This window comes from Pan paniscus, chromosome 12 (genome assembly GCF_029289425.2).
Source record: "Pan paniscus chromosome 12, NHGRI_mPanPan1-v2.0_pri, whole genome shotgun sequence".
Taxonomy (NCBI): Eukaryota; Metazoa; Chordata; class Mammalia; order Primates; family Hominidae; genus Pan; species Pan paniscus.
Genome location: NC_073261.2, coordinates 5,258,738 through 5,275,837, shown reverse-complemented (window position 1 = coordinate 5,275,837; position 17,100 = coordinate 5,258,738).

Sequence of the window (17,100 nt, the reverse complement as noted above, 5' to 3'; positions counted from 1 at the left end):
AGCGGTGGAGATATTTCCATGTTTATAGAGATAGCGGTGTAGATATTTCCATGTTTATACTGATAGCTGTGTGGCTATTTCCATGTTTATACAGATAGCTTTGGAGATATTTCCATGTTTATACAGATGTTGGTGTAGATATGTCCATGTTTATGCAGATGGCGGTGCAGATATTTCTATGTTTATACAGATAGCGGTGTACATATTTCCATATTTATACAGATGACTGTGTAGTTATTTCCATTTTTATACAGATGGCGGTGTAGATATTTCCATGTTTATGCAGATAGCGGTGGAGGTATTTCCATGTTTATACAGATGACTCTGTAGATATTTTCATATTTTTACACATGTCGGTGTAGCTATTTTCATGTTTATACAGATAGCGGTGTGGCTATTTCCATGTTTATACAGATAGCAGTGTAGTTATTTCCATGTTTATAGAGATGGCTGTGTAGATATTTCCATGTTAATACAGATGGCAGTGTAGATATTTCCATGTTTGTACAGACAGTGGTGTAGATATTTCCATGTTTATACAGATGACTGTGTAGGTATTTCCATGTTTATACAGATGACGGTGTAGACATTTACATGTTTATACAGATAGCGGTGTGGCTATTTCCGTGTTTATACAGATAGCAGTGCAGATATTTCCATGTTTATAGAGATGGCTGTGTAGATATTTACATGTTTATACAGATGGCACTGTAGTTATTTCCATGTTTATATAGATAGTGGTGTAGATATTTCCAGGTTTATACAGATGACTGTGTAGTTATTTCCATGTTTATACAGATGGCGGTGAAGATATTTCCATGTTAATAGGGACAGCCATGTAGATATTTCCATGTTTATACAGATAGCGGTGTGGACATTTCCATGTTTATAGAGATAGCGGTGTAGATATTTCCATGTTTATACAGATAGCGGTGGAGATATTTCCAAGTTTTTACAGATAGCGGTGGAGATATTTCCATGTTTATACAGATAGCGGTGGAGATATTTCCATGTTTATAGAGATAGCGGTGTAGATATTTCCATGTTTATACAGATAGCTGTGTGGCTATTTACATGTTTATACAGATAGCGTTGGAGTTATTTCCATGTTTATACAGATAGCGGTGGATATATTTCCATGTTTATACAGATAGCGGTGGAGATATTTCCATGTTTATAGAGATAGCAGTGTATATATTACCATTTTTATACAGATAGATAGCTGTGTGGCTATTTCCATGTTTATACAGATAGCGTTGTAGATATTTCCATGGTTATAGTGATGGCTGTGTATATATTTACATATTTATACAGAGGCGGTGTAGATATTTCCATGTTTAGACAGATAATGGTGTAGATATTTCCATGTTTATACAGATTGCGGTGTAGGTATCTCCATGTTTATAGAGATAGCGGTGTAGATATTTCCATGTTTATACAGATGGCTGCGTAGATATTTCCAAGTGTATACAGATGGCAGTGTAGATATTTCCATGTTTATAAAGATGGAGGTGTAGATATTTCCATGTTTATACAGATGATTGTGTAGATATTTCCATGTTTATAAAGATGGAGGTGTAGATATTTCCAGGTTTATACAGAAGACTGTGTAGATATTTCCATGTTTATACAGATGGAGGTGAAGTTATTTCCAAGTTTATAGAGACAGCCATGTAGATATTTCCATGTTTATACAGATGGAGGTGTAGATATTTCCATGTTTAAACCGATGACTGTGTAGATGTTTCCATGTTTTTACAGATGGCGGTGTAGATATTTCCATGTTTATACAGATAGCGGTTTGGCTATTTCCATGTTTATACAGATAGCGGTGGAGATATTTCCATGTTTATAGAGATAGTGGTGTAGATATTTCCATGTTTATACAGATAGCTGTGTGGCTTTTTCCATGTTTATACAGATAGCGTTGGAGATATTTCAATGTTTACAGATAACGGTGGAGATATTTCCATGTTTATGCAGATAGCGGTGGAGATATTTCCATGTTTATAGAGATAGCAGGGTATATATTTCCATGTTTATACAGATATCTGTGTGTATATTTCCATGTTTATACAGATAGCGGTGTAGATATTTCCATGTTTATAGAGATGGCTGTGTAGATATTTACATATTTATACAGATGGCAGTGTAGATATTTCCATGTTTAGACAGATAATGGTGTAGATATTTCCATGTGTTTACAGATTGCGGTGTAGGTATTTCCAGGTTTATAGAGATAGCGGTGTAGATATTTCCATGTTTATACAGATGGCTGTGTAGATATTTCCATGTGCATACAGATGGCAGTGTAGATATTTCCATGTTTATGCAGATGGAGGTGTAGATATTTCCATGTTTATACAGCTGACTTTGTAGATATTTCCATGTTTTTACAGATGACAGTGTAGGTATTTCCATGTTTATACAGATAGCGGTGTGGCTATTCCCATGTTTATACAGATAGCGGTGTAGATATTTCTATGTTTATAGAGATGGCTGTGTAGATATTTTCATGTTTATACAGATGGCAGTGTAGATATGTTCATGTTTATACAGATAGTGGTGTAGATATTTCCAGGTTTATACAGATGACTGTGCAGTTATTTCCATGTTTATACAGATGGCGGTGAAGGTATTTCCATGTTTATAGAGACAGCCATGTAGATATCTCCATGTTTATACAGATAGCGGTGTAAACATTTCCATGTTTATAGAGATAGCGGTGTAGATATTTCCATATTTATACAGATAGCGATGTCACTATTTCCATGTTTATACATATAGAGGTGGAGTTATTTCCATGTTTATACAGATAGCGGTGGAGATATTTCCATGTTTATAGAGATAGCGGTGTAGATATTTCCATGTTTATACTGATAGCTGTGTGGCTATTTCCATGTTTATACAGATAGCTTTGGAGATATTTCCATGTTTATACAGATGTTGGTGTAGATATGTCCATGTTTATGCAGATGGCGGTGCAGATATTTCTATGTTTATACAGATAGTGGTGTACATATTTCCATATTTATACAGATGAGTGTGTAGTTATTTCCATTTTTTTACAGATGGCGGTGTAGATATTTCCATGTTTATACAGACAGCGGTGGAGATATTTCCATATTTATACAGATGACTGTGTAGATATTTTCATATTTTTACACATGTCGGTGTAGATATTTCCATGTTTATACAGATAGCGGTGGGGCTATTTCCATGTTTATACAGATAGCAGTGTAGATATTTCCATGTTTATAGAGATGGCTGTGTAGATATTTCCATGTGTATAGAGATGGCTGTGTAGATATTTCCATGTTTGTACAGACAGTGGTGTAGATATTTCCATGTTTATACAGATGACTGTGTAGTTATTTCCATGTATATACAGATGGCGGTGTAGACATTTCCATGTTTATACAGATAGCAGTGTGGCTATTTCCATGTTTATACAGATAGCGGTGTAGCTATTTCCATTTTTATAGAGATGGCTGAGTAGATATTTACATGTTTATACAGATGGCAGTGTAGATATTTCCATGTTTATACAGATACTGGAGTAGATATTTCCAGGTTTATACAGATGACTGTGTAGATATTTCCATGTTTATAGAGATGGCTGTGTAGATATTCCCATGTTTCTACAGATGGCTGTGTAGATATTTCCATGTTTGTACAGACAGTGTTGTAGATATTTCCATGTTTATACAGATGACTGTGTAGTTATTTCCATATATATACAGATGGCGGTGTAGACATTTCCATGTCCATACAGATAGCGGTGTGGCTATTTCCATGTTTATACAGATAGCGTTGTAGATATTACCATTTTTATAGAGATGGCTGTGTAGGTATTTTCATGTTTATACAGATGGAAGTGAAGATATTTCCATGTTTATACAGATAGTGGTGTAGATATTTCCAGGTTTATACAGACGACTGTGTAGGTAATTCCATGTTTATACAGATGGCGGTGTAGATATTTCCATGTTTATAGAGATAGCCATGTAGATATTTCCATGTTTATACAGATAGTGGTGTAGACATTTCCATGTTTATAGAGATAGCAGTGTAGATATTTCCATACTTATACAGATAGCGGTGTTCACTATTTCCATGTTTATACAGATAGCGGTGCAGATATTTCCATGTTTATACAGATAGCGGTTGAGATATTTCCATGTTTATACAGATAGCGGTGGAGATATTTCCATGTTTATAGAGGTAGCGGTGTAGATATTTCCATGTTTATACAGATAGTGGTGTGTCTATTTCCATGTTTATACAGATGGCTGTGTGGATATTTCCATGTGTATACAGATGGCAGTGTAGATATTTCCATGTTTAAACAGATGGAGATGTAGATATTTCCATGTTTATAGAGATGGCTGTGTCGATATTTACATGTTTATACAGATGGCAGTGTAGATATTTTCATGTTTATACAGATAGTGGTGTAGATATTTCCAGGTTTACACAGATGACTGTGTAGTTATTTCCATGTTTATACAGATGGCGGTGAAGATATTTCCATGTTTATAGAGACAGCCATGTAGATATTTCCATGTTTATACAGATAGCGGTGTAGACATTTCCATATTTCTAGAGATAGCGGTGTAGATATTTCCATATTTACACAGATAGCGGTGTCACTATTTTCATGTTTATAGAGATAGAGGTGGAGATATTTCCATGTTTATACAGATACCGGTGGAGATATTTCCATGTTTATAGAGATACCGGTGTAGATATTTCCAAGTGTATACAGATAGCTGTGTGGCAATTTCCATGTTTATACAGATAGCTTTGGAGATATTTCCATATTTATACAGATGGCAGTGTTGATTTGTCCATGTTTATGCAGTTGGCGGTGCAGATATTTCCAGGTTTATACAGATAGCGGTGTGGCTATTTCCATGTTTATACAGATAGCAGTGTAGATATTTCCATGTTTATAGAGATGGCTGTGTAGATATTTCCATGTTTATACAGATGGCAGTGTAGATATTTCCATGTTTGTACAGACAGTAGTGTAGATATTTCCATGTTTTTACAGATGACTTTGTAGTTATTTCCATGTATATACAGATGGCGGTGTAGACATTTCCATGTTTATACAGATAGCGGTGTGGCTATTTCCATGTTTATACAGATAGCGTTGTAGATATTACCATTTTTATAGAGATGGCTGTGTTGATATTTACATGTTTATTCAGATAGCAGTGTAGATATTTCCATGTTTATACAGATAGTGGTGTAGATATTTCCAGGTTTATACAGATGACTGTGTAGGTATTTCCCTGTTTATCCACATGGCGGTGTAGATATTTCCATGTTTATAGAGATAGCCATGTAGATATTTCCATGTTTATACAGATAGTGGTGTAGACATTTCCATGTTTATAGAGATAGCGGTGTAGATATTTCCATATTTATACAGATAGCGGTGTTCACTATTTCCGTGTTTATACAGATAGCGGTGTAGAGATTTCCATGTTTATACAGATAGCGGTGGAGATATTTCCATGTTTATACAGATAGCGGTGGAGATATTTCCATGTTTATAGAGATAGCGGTGTAGATATTTCCATGTTTATACAGATAGCTGTGTGGCTATTTCCATGTTTATACAGATAGCGGTAAAGATAATTCCATGTTTATAGAGATGGCTCTGTAGACGTTTACATATTTATACAGAAGGCAGTGTAGATATTTCCATGTTTATACAGATGGCAGTGTGGATATTTCCATGTGTATACAGATGGCATTGTAGATATTTCCATGTTTATAGAGATTTCTGTGTAGATATTTCCATGTTTTTACAGATGGCGGTGTAGATATTTCCATGTTTATACAGATAGCGGTGTGGCTATTTCCATGTTTATTCAGATAGCGGTGTAGATATTTCCATGTTTATAGAGATGGCTGTGTAGATATTTACATGTTTATACAGATGGCAGTGTAGATATTTTCATGTTTATACAGATAGTGGTGTAGATATTTCCAGGATTATACAGATGGCGGTGAAGATATTTCCATGTTTAAAGAGACAGCCATGTAGATATTTCCATGTTTATACAGATAGCGGTGTAGACATTTCCATGGTTATAGACATAGCGGTGTAGATATTTCCATATTTATACAGATAACGGTGTCACTATTTCCATGTTTATACAGATAGCGGTGGAGATATTTCCATGTCTATAGAGATGGCTGTGTAGATATTTACAGATATATACAGATGGCAGTGTAGATATTTCCATGTTTAGACAGATAATGGTGTAGATATTTCCATGTTTATACAGATTTCGGTGTAGGTATTTCCATGTTTATAGAGATAGCGGTGTAGATATTTCCATGTTTATACAGATGGCTGTGTAGATATTTCCATGTGTATACAGATGGTAGTGTAGATATTTCCATGTTTATACAGATGGAGTTGTAGATATTTCCATATTTATACAGATGACTGTGTAGATATTTCCATGTTTTTACAGATGGCGGTGTAGATATTTCCATGTTTATACAGATAGCGGTGTGGCTATTTCCATGTTTAGACAGATAGCGGTGGAGATATTTCCATGTTTATAGAGATGGCTGTGTAGATATTTACATGTTTATACAGATGTCAGTGTAGATATTTTCATGTTTATACAGATAGCGGTGTAGATATTGCCAGGTTTATACAGATGACTTTGTAGTTATTTCCATGTTTATAGAGATGGCGGTGAAGATATTTCCATGTTTATAGAGACAGCCTTGCAGCTATTTCCATGTTTATACAGATAGCGGTGTAGACATTTCCATGTTTATAGAGATAGCGGTGTAGATATTTCCTTATTTATACAGATAGCGGTGTCACTATTTCCATGTTGATACAGATATCGGAGGAGATATTTCCATGTTTATACAGATAGCGGTGGAGATATTTCCATGTTTATAGAGATAGCGGTGTAGATATATCCTTGTTTATACAGATAGCTGTGTGGGTATTTCCATGTTTATGCAGATAGCGTTGGAGATATTTCCGTGTTTATACAGATGGCGGTGTAGATATTTCCATGTTTATGCAGATGGCGGTGCAGATATTTCCATGATTATACAGATAGCGGTTTACATATTTCCATATTTATACAGATGACTGTGTAGTTATTTCCATTTTTATACAGATGGCGGTGAAGATATTTCCATGTTTATACAGATAGCGGTGGAGGTATTTCCATGTTTATACAGATGTCTGTGTAGATATTTTCATATTTTTACACAGGTCGGTGTAGATATTTCCATGTTTATACAGATAGCGGTGTGGCTATTTCCATGTTTATACAGATAGCAGTGTAGATATTTCCATGTTTATAGAGATGGCTGTGTAGTTATTTCCATGTTTATACAGATGGCGGTGTAGATATTTCCATGTTTGTACAGACAGTGGTGTAGGTATTTCCATGTTTATACAGATGACCGTGTAGATATTTCCATGTTTATACAGATGGCGGTGTAGACATTTCCATGTTTATACAGATAGCGGTGTGGATATTTCCATGTTTATACAGATAGCGGTGCAGATATTTCCATGTTAATAGAGATGGCTGTGTAGATATTTACAAGTTTTTACAGATGGCAGTGTAGTTATTTCCATGTTTATACAGATACTCGTGTAGATATTTCCAGGTTTATACAGATAACTGTGTAGTTATTTCCATGTTTATACAGATGGCGGTGAAGATATTTCCATGTTTATAGAGACAGCCATGTAGATATTTCCATGTTTACACCGATAGCGGTGTAGACATTTCCATGTTTATAGAGATAGCGGTGTAGATATTTCCATATTTATACAGATAGCGGTGTCACTATTTCCATGTTTATACACATAACGGTGGAGATATTTCCATGTTTATACAGATAGCGGTGGAGATGTTTCCATGTTTATAGAGATAGCAGTGTAGATATTTCCATGTTTATACAGATATCTGTGTGGCTATTTCCATGTTTATACAGATAGCGTTGGAGATATTTCCATGTTTATACAGATAGCGGTGGAGATCTTTCCATGTTTATAGTGATAGCAGTGTATATATTTCCATGTTTACAGATAGCTGTGTGGCTATTTCCATGATTATACAGATAGCGGTGTAGATATTTCCATGTTTATAGAGATGGCAGTGTAGATATTTACATGTTTATACAGATGGCAGTGTAGATATTTTCATGTTTATACATATAGTGATGTAGATATATCCAGGTCTATGCAGATGACTGTGTAGTTATTTCCATGTTTATACAGATGGCGGTGAAGATATTTCCATGTTTATAGAGACAGCCATGTAGATATTTCCATGTTTATACAGATAGCGGTGTAGACATTTCCATGTTTATAGAGATAGCGGTGTAGTTATTTCCTTACGTATACAGATAGCGGTGTCACTATTTCCATGTTTATGCAGATAGCGGTGGAGATATTTCCATGTTTATACAGATAGCGGTGGAGATATTTCCATTTTTATAGAGATAGTGGTGTAGATATTTCCATGTTTATACAGATAGCTGTGTGGCTATTTCCATGTTTATATAGATAGCGTTGGAGATATTTCCATGTTTATACATATGGCGGTGTAGATATTTCCATGTTTATGCAGATGGCGGTGCAGATATTTCCATGTTTATACAGATAGCGGTGTACATATTTCCATATTTATACAGATGACTGTGTAGTTATTTCCATTTTTATACAGATGGCGGTGTAGTTATTTCCATGTTTATACAGATAGCGGTGTGGCTATTTCCATGTTTATACAGACAGCAGTGTAGATATTTCCATGTTTATAGTGATGGCTGTGTAGATATTTCCATGTTTATACAGATGGCAGTGTAGATATTTCCATGTTTGTACAGACAGTGGTGTAGATATTTCCATGTTTATACAGATGACGGTTTAGGTATTTCCATGTTTATACTGATGGCGGTGTAGATATTTCCATGTCTATACAGATAGCGGTGTGGCTATTTCCATGTTTATACAGATATCGGTGTAGATATTTCCATGTTTATAGAGATGGATGTGTAGATATTTACATGTTTATACAGATGGCAGTGTAGAAATTTCCATGTTTATACAGATAGTGGTGTAGATACTTCCAAGTTTATACAGATGACTGTGTAGGTATTTCCATGTTTATACAGATGGTGGTGTAGATATTTCCATGTTTATAGAGACAGCCATGTAGATATTTCAATGTTTATACAGATAGCGGTGTAGATATTTCCATGTTTATAGAGATAGCGGTGTAGATATTTCCATATTTATACAGATAGCGGTGTCACTATTTCCATGTTTAAACAGATAGCGGTGTAGATATTTCCATGTTTATACAGATAGCGGTGGAAATATATCCATGTTTAAACAGATAGCGGTCCAGATATTTCCATGTTTATAGAGACAGCCATGTAGATATTTCCATGTTTACACCGATAGCTGTGTAGACATTTCCATGTTTATAGAGATAGCGGTGTAGATATTTCCATATTTATACAGATAGCGGTGTCACTATTTCCATGTTTATACAGATAACGGTGGAGATATTTCCATGTTTATACAGATAGCGGTGGAGATGTTTCCATGTTTATAGAGATACCAGTGTAGATATTTCCATGTTTATACAGATAGCGGTGGAGATGTTTCCATGTTTATACAGATAGCGTTGGAGATATTTCCATGTTTATACAGATAGCGGTGGAGATATTTCCATGTTTATACAGATAGCGGTGGAGATATTTCCATGTTTATAGTGATAGCAGTGTATATATTGCCATGTTTATACAGATAGCTGTGTGGCTATTTCCATGTTTATACAGATAGCGGTGTAGATATTTCCATGTTTATAGAGATGGCTGTGTAGATATTTACATATTTATATAGATGGCAGTGTAGATATTTCCATGTTTAGACAGATAATGGTGTAGATATTTCCATGTTTATTCAGATTGCCGTGTAGGTATTTCCATGTTTGTAGAGATAGCGGTGTAGATATTTCCATGTTTATACAGATGGCTGTGTAGATATTTCCATGTGTATACAGATGGCAGTATAGATATTTCCATGTTTATAAAGATGAAGGTGTAGATATTTCCATGTTTTTAAAGATGGCGGTGTAGATATTTCCATGTTTATACAGATAGCGGTGTGGCTATTTCCATGTTTATATAGATAGCGGTGTAGATATTTCCATGTTTATAGAGATGGCTGTGTAGATATTTACATGTTTACAGATGGCAGTGTAGATATTTTCATATTTATACATATAGTGATGTAGATATTTCCAGGTTTATGCAGATGACTGTGTAGTTATTTCCATGTTTATTCAGATGGTTGTGAAGATATTTCCATGTTTATAGAGACAGCCATGTAGATATTTCCGTGTTTATACAGATAGCGTTGTAGACATTTCCATGTTTATAGAGATAGCGGTGTAGATATTTCCTTATGTATACAGATAGCGGTGTCCCTATTTCCATGTTTATGCAGATAGCGGTGGAGATATTTCCATGTTTATACAGATAGCGGTGGAGATATTTCCATGTATATAGAGATAGCGGTGTAGATATTTCCATGTTTTTACAGATAGCTGTGTGGCTATTTCCATGTTTATACAGATAGCGTTGGAGATATTTCCATGTTTATACAGATAGCGGTGTACATATTTCCATATTTATACAGATGACTGTGTAGTTATTTCCATTTTTATACAGATGGCGGTGTAGATATTTCCATGTTTATACAGATCGCGGTGTGGCTATTTCCATGTTTATACAGAGAGCAATGTAGATATTTCCATGTTTATAGTGATGGCTGTGTAGATATTTCCATGTTTATACAGATGGCAGTGTAGATATTTCCATGTTTGTACAGACAGTGGTGTAGATATTTCCATGTTTATACAGATGACTGTTTAGGTATTTCCATGTTTATACTGATGGCAGTGTAGATATTTCCATGTTTATACAGATAGCGGTGTGGCTATTTCCATGTTTATACAGATATCGGCGTAGATATTTCCATGTTTATAGAGATGGATGTGTAGAGATTTACATGTTTATACAGATGGCAGTGTAGATATTTCCATGTTTATACATATAGTGGTGTAGATATTTCTAAGTTTATACAGATGACTGTGTAGGTATTTCCATGTTCATACAGATGGCGGTGTAGATATTTCCATGTTTATAGAGATGGCTGTGTCGATATTTACATGTTTATACAGATGGCAGTGTAGATATTTTCATGTTTATACAGATAGTGTTGTAGATATTTCCAGGTTTATACAGATGACTGTGTAGTTATTTTCATGTTTATACTGATAGCAGTGTAGATATTTCCATGTTTATAGAGATGGCTCTGTAGATATTTCCATGTTTATACAGATAGCAGTGTAGATATTTCCATGTTTGTACACACAGTGGTGTAGATATTTCCATGTTTATACAGATGAGTGTTTAGGTATTTCCATGTTTATACAGATGGCGGTGTAGATATTTCTATGTTTATACAGATAGCGGTGTGGCTATTTCCATGTTTATACAGATATCGGCGTAGATATTTCCATGTTTTTACAGATGGATGTGTAGATATATCCATGATTATACAGATGGCAGTGTAGATATTTCCATGTTTATACAGATAGTGGTGTAGATATTTCCAGGTTTATTCAGATGACTGTGAATGTATTTCCATGTTTATACAAATGGCGGTGAAGATATTTCCATTTTTATAGAGATAGCCATGTAGATATTTCCATGTTTACACACATAGCGGTGTAGACAGTACCATGTTTATAGAGATATCGGTGTAGATATTTCCATATTTATACAGATAGCGGTGTCACTATTTCCATGTTTATACAGATAGCGGTGTAGATATTTCCATGTTTATACAGATAGCGGTGGAGGTATATCCATGTTTATACAGATAGCGGTGCAGATATTTCCATGTTTATAGAGATAGCGGTGTAGACATTTCCATGTTTATACAGATAGCTGTGTGGCTATTTCCAAGTTTATACACATAGCGGTGTACATATTTCCATGTTTATAGAGATGGCTGTGTAGATATTTACATATTTATACAGATGGCAGTGTAGATATTTCCATGTTTATACAGATGGAGGTGTAGATATTTCCATGTTTATACAGATGACAGTGTAGATATTTCCATGTTTTTACAGATGGCGGTGTAGATATTTCCATGTTTATATAGATAGCGGTGTGGCTATTTCCATGTTTATACAGATAGCGGTGTAGATATTTCCATGTTTATAGAGATGGCTGTGTAGATATTTACATATTTATACAGATGGCAGTGTAGATATTTCCATGTTTAGACAGATAATGGTTGTGTATATTTCAATGTTTATATAGATTGCGGTGTAAGTATTTCCATGTTTATAGAGATAGCGGTGTAGATATTTCCATGTTTATACAGATGGCTGTGTGGCTATTTCCATGTTTATACAGATAGCGTTGGAGATATTTCCATGTTTATACAGATAGCGGTGGAGATATTTCCATGTTTATACAGATAGCGGTGGAGATATTTTCATGTTTATAGAGATAGCAGTGTGTATATTTCCATGTTTTTACAGATATCTGTGTGGCTATTTCCACGTTTATACAGATAGCGGTGTAGATATTTCCATGTTTATAGAGATGGCTGTGTAGATATTTACATATTTATACAGATGGCAGTGTAGATATTTCCATGTTTAGACAGATAATGGTGTAGATATTTCCATGTTTATACAGATTGCGGTGTAGGTATTTCCATGTTTATACAGATAGCGGTGTAGATATTTCCATGTTTACAGATGGCTGTGTAGATATTTCCACGTGTATACAGATGGCAGTGTAGATATTTCCATGTTTATACAGATGGAGGTGTAGATATTTCCTTGTTTATACAGACCACTGTGTAGATATTTCCATGTTTTTAAGATGGCGGTGTAGATATTTCCATGTTTATACAGATAGCGGTGTGGCTATTTCCACGTTTATACAGATAGCGGTGGAGATATTTCCATGTTTATAGAGATGGCTGTGTAGATATTTCCATGTTTATACAGATAGCGTTGTAGATATTTCCATGTTTATAGAGATGGCTGTGTATATATTTACATATTTATACAGATGGCAGTGTAGATATTTCCATGTTTAGACAGATAATGGAGTAGATATTTCCATGTTTATACAGATTGCGGTGTAGGTATTTCCATGTTTATAGAGATAGCGGTGTAGATATTTCCATGTTTATACAGATGGCTGTGTGGATATTTCCATGTGTATACAGATGGCAGTGTAGATATTTCCATGTTTATACAGATGGAGGTGCAGATATTTCCATGTGTATACAGATGACTGTGTAGATATTTCAATGTTTTTACAGATGGCGGTGTAGATATTTCCATGTTTATACAGATAGCGGTGTGGCTATTTCCATGTTCATACAGATAGCGGTGTAGATATTTCCATGTTTATAGAGATGGCTGTGTAGATATTTACATGTTTATACAGATGGCAGTGTAGATATTTTCATGTTTATGCAGATAGTGGTGTAGATATTTCCAGGTTTATACAGATGAGTGTGTAGTTATTTCCATGTTTATACAGATAGCGGTGTAGATATTTCCATGTTTATAGAGATGGCTGTGTATATATTTACATATTTATACAGATGGCAGCGTAGATATTTCCATGTTTAGACAGATAATGGAGTAGATATTTCCATGTTTATACAGATTGCGGTGTAGGTATTTCCATGTTTATAGAGATAGCGGTGTAGATATTTCTATGTTTATACAGATGGCTCTGTGGATATTTCCATGTGTATACAGATGGCAGTGTAGATATTTCCATGTTTATACAGATGGAGGTGTAGATATTTCCATGTGTATACAGATGACTGTGTAGATATTTCCATGTTTTTAAAGATGGCGGTGTAGATATTTCCATGTTTATACAGATAGCGGTGTGGCTATTTCCATGTTCATACAGATAGCGGTGTAGATATTTCCATGTTTATAGAGATGGCTGTGTAGATATTTACATGTTTATACAGATGGCAGTGTAGATATTTTCATGTTTATACAGATAGTGGTGTAGATATTTCCAGGTTTATACAGATGACTGTGTAGTTATTTCCATGTTTATACAGATGGCTGTGAAGATATTTCCATGTTTATAGAGACAGCCATGTAGATATTTCCATGTTTATACAGATAGCGGTTTAGAAATTTCCATGTTTATAGAGATAGCGGTGTAGATATTTCCATATTTGTACAGATAGCGGTGTCACTATTTCCATGTTTATACAGATAGCGGTGGAGATATTTCCATTTTTATAGAGATAGTGGTGTAGATATTTCCATGTTTATACAGATAGCTGTGTGGCTATTTATATGTTTATATAGATAGCGTTGGAGATATTTCCATGTTTATACATATGGCGGTGTAGTTATTTCCATGTTTATGCAGATGGCGGTGCAGATATTTCCATGTTTATACAGATAGCGGTGTACATATTTCCATATTTATACAGATGACTGTGGAGTTATTTCCATTTTTATACAGATGGCGGTGTAGATATTTCCATATTTATACGGATAGCGGTGTGGCTATTTCCATGTTTATACAGACAGCAGTGTAGATATTTCCATGTTTATAGTGATGGCTGTGTAGATATTTCCATGTTTATACAGATGGCAGTGTAGATATTTCAATGTTTGTACAGACAGTGGTGTAGTTATTTCCATGTTTATACAGATGACGGTTTAGGTATTTCCATGTTTATACTGATGGCGGTGTAGATATTTCCATGTCTATACAGATAGCGGTGTGGCTATTTCCATGTTTATACAGATATCGGTGTAGATATTTCCATGTTTATAGAGATGGATGTGTAGATATTTACATGTTTATACAGATGGCAGTGTAGATATTTCCATGTTTATACAGATAGTGGTGTAGATATTTCCAAGTTTATACAGATGACTGTGTAGGTATTTCCATGTTTATACAGATGGCGGTGTAGATATTTCCATGTTTATAGAGACAGCCATGTAGATATTTCAATGTTTATACAGATAGCGGTGTAGATATTTCCATGTTTATAGAGATAGCGGTGTAGATATTTCCATATTTATACAGATAGCGGTGTCACTATTTCCATGTTTATACAGATAGCGGTGTAGATATTTCCATGTTTATACAGATAGCGGTGGAGATATATCCATGTTTAAACAGATAGTGGTGCAGATATTTCCATGTTTATAGAGACAGCCATGTAGATATTTCCATGTTTACACCGATAGCGGTGTAGACATTTCCATGTTTTTACAGATGGCGGTGTAGATATTTCCATGTTTATACAGATAGCGGTGTGGCTATTTCCATGTTTATACAGATAACGGTGGAGATATTTCCATGTTTATAGAGATAGCGGTGTAGATATTTCCATGTTTATACAGATATCTGTGTGGCTATTTCCATGTTTATACAGATAGCGTTGGAGATATTTCCATGTTTATACAGATAGCGGTGGAGATATTTCCATGTTTATACAGATAGCGGTGGAGATATTTTCATGTTTATAGAGATAGCAGTGTGTATATTTCCATGTTTTTACAGATATCTGTGTGGCTATTTCCACGTTTATACAGATAGCGGTGTAGATATTTCCATGTTTATAGAGATGGCTGTGTAGATATTTACATATTTATACAGATGGCAGTGTAGATATTTCCATGTTTAGACAGATAATGGTGTAGATATTTCTATGTTTATACAGATTGCGGTGTAGGTATTTCCATGTTTATACAGATAGCGGTGTAGATATTTCCATGTTTACAGATGGCTGTGTAGATATTTCCACGTGTATACAGATGGCAGTGTAGATATTTCCATGTTTATACAGATGGAGGTGTAGATATTTCCTTGTTTATACAGACCACTGTGTAGATATTTCCATGTTTTTAAGATGGCGGTGTAGATATTTCCATGTTTATACAATTAGCGGTGTGGCTATTTCCACGTTTATACAGATAGCGGTGGAGATATTTCCATGTTTATAGAGATGGCTGTGTAGATATTTCCATGTTTATACAGATAGCGTTGTAGATATTTCCATGTTTATAGAGATGGCTGTGTATATATTTACATATTTATACAGATGGCAGTGTAGATATTTCCATGTTTAGACAGATAATGGAGTAGATATTTCCATGATTATACAGATTGCGGTGTAGGTATTTCCATGTTTATAGAGATAGCGGTGTAGATATTTCCATGTTTATACAGATGGCTGTGTGGATATTTCCATGTGTATACAGATGGCAGTGTAGATATTTCCATGTTTATACAGATGGAGGTGCAGATATTTCCATGTGTATACAGACGACTGTGTAGATATTTCAATGTTTTTACAGATGGCGGTGTAGATATTTCCATGTTTATACAGATAGCGGTGTGGCTATTTCCATGTTCATACAGATAGCGGTGTAGATATTTCCATGTTTATAGAGATGGCTGTGTAGATATTTACATGTTTATACAGATGGCAGTGTAGATATTTTCATGTTTATGCAGATAGTGGTGTAGATATTTCCAGGTTTATACAGATGAGTGTGTAGTTATTTCCATGTTTATACAGATAGCGATGTAGATATTTCCATGTTTATAGAGATGGCTGTGTATATATTTACATATTTATACAGATGGCAGTGTAGATATTTCCATGTTTAGACAGATAATGGAGTAGATATTTCCATGTTTATACAGATTGCGGTGTAGGTATTTCCATGTTTATAGAGATAGCGGTGTAGATATTTCTATGTTTATACAGATGGCTCTGTGGATATTTCCATGTGTATACAGATGGCAGTGTAGATATTTCCATGTTTATACAGATGGAGGTGTAGATATTTCCATGTGTATACAGATGACTGTGTAGATATTTCCATGTTTTTAAAGATGGCGGTGTAGATATTTCCATGTTTATACAGATAGCGGTGTGGCTATTTCCATGTTCATACAGATAGCGGTGTAGATATTTCC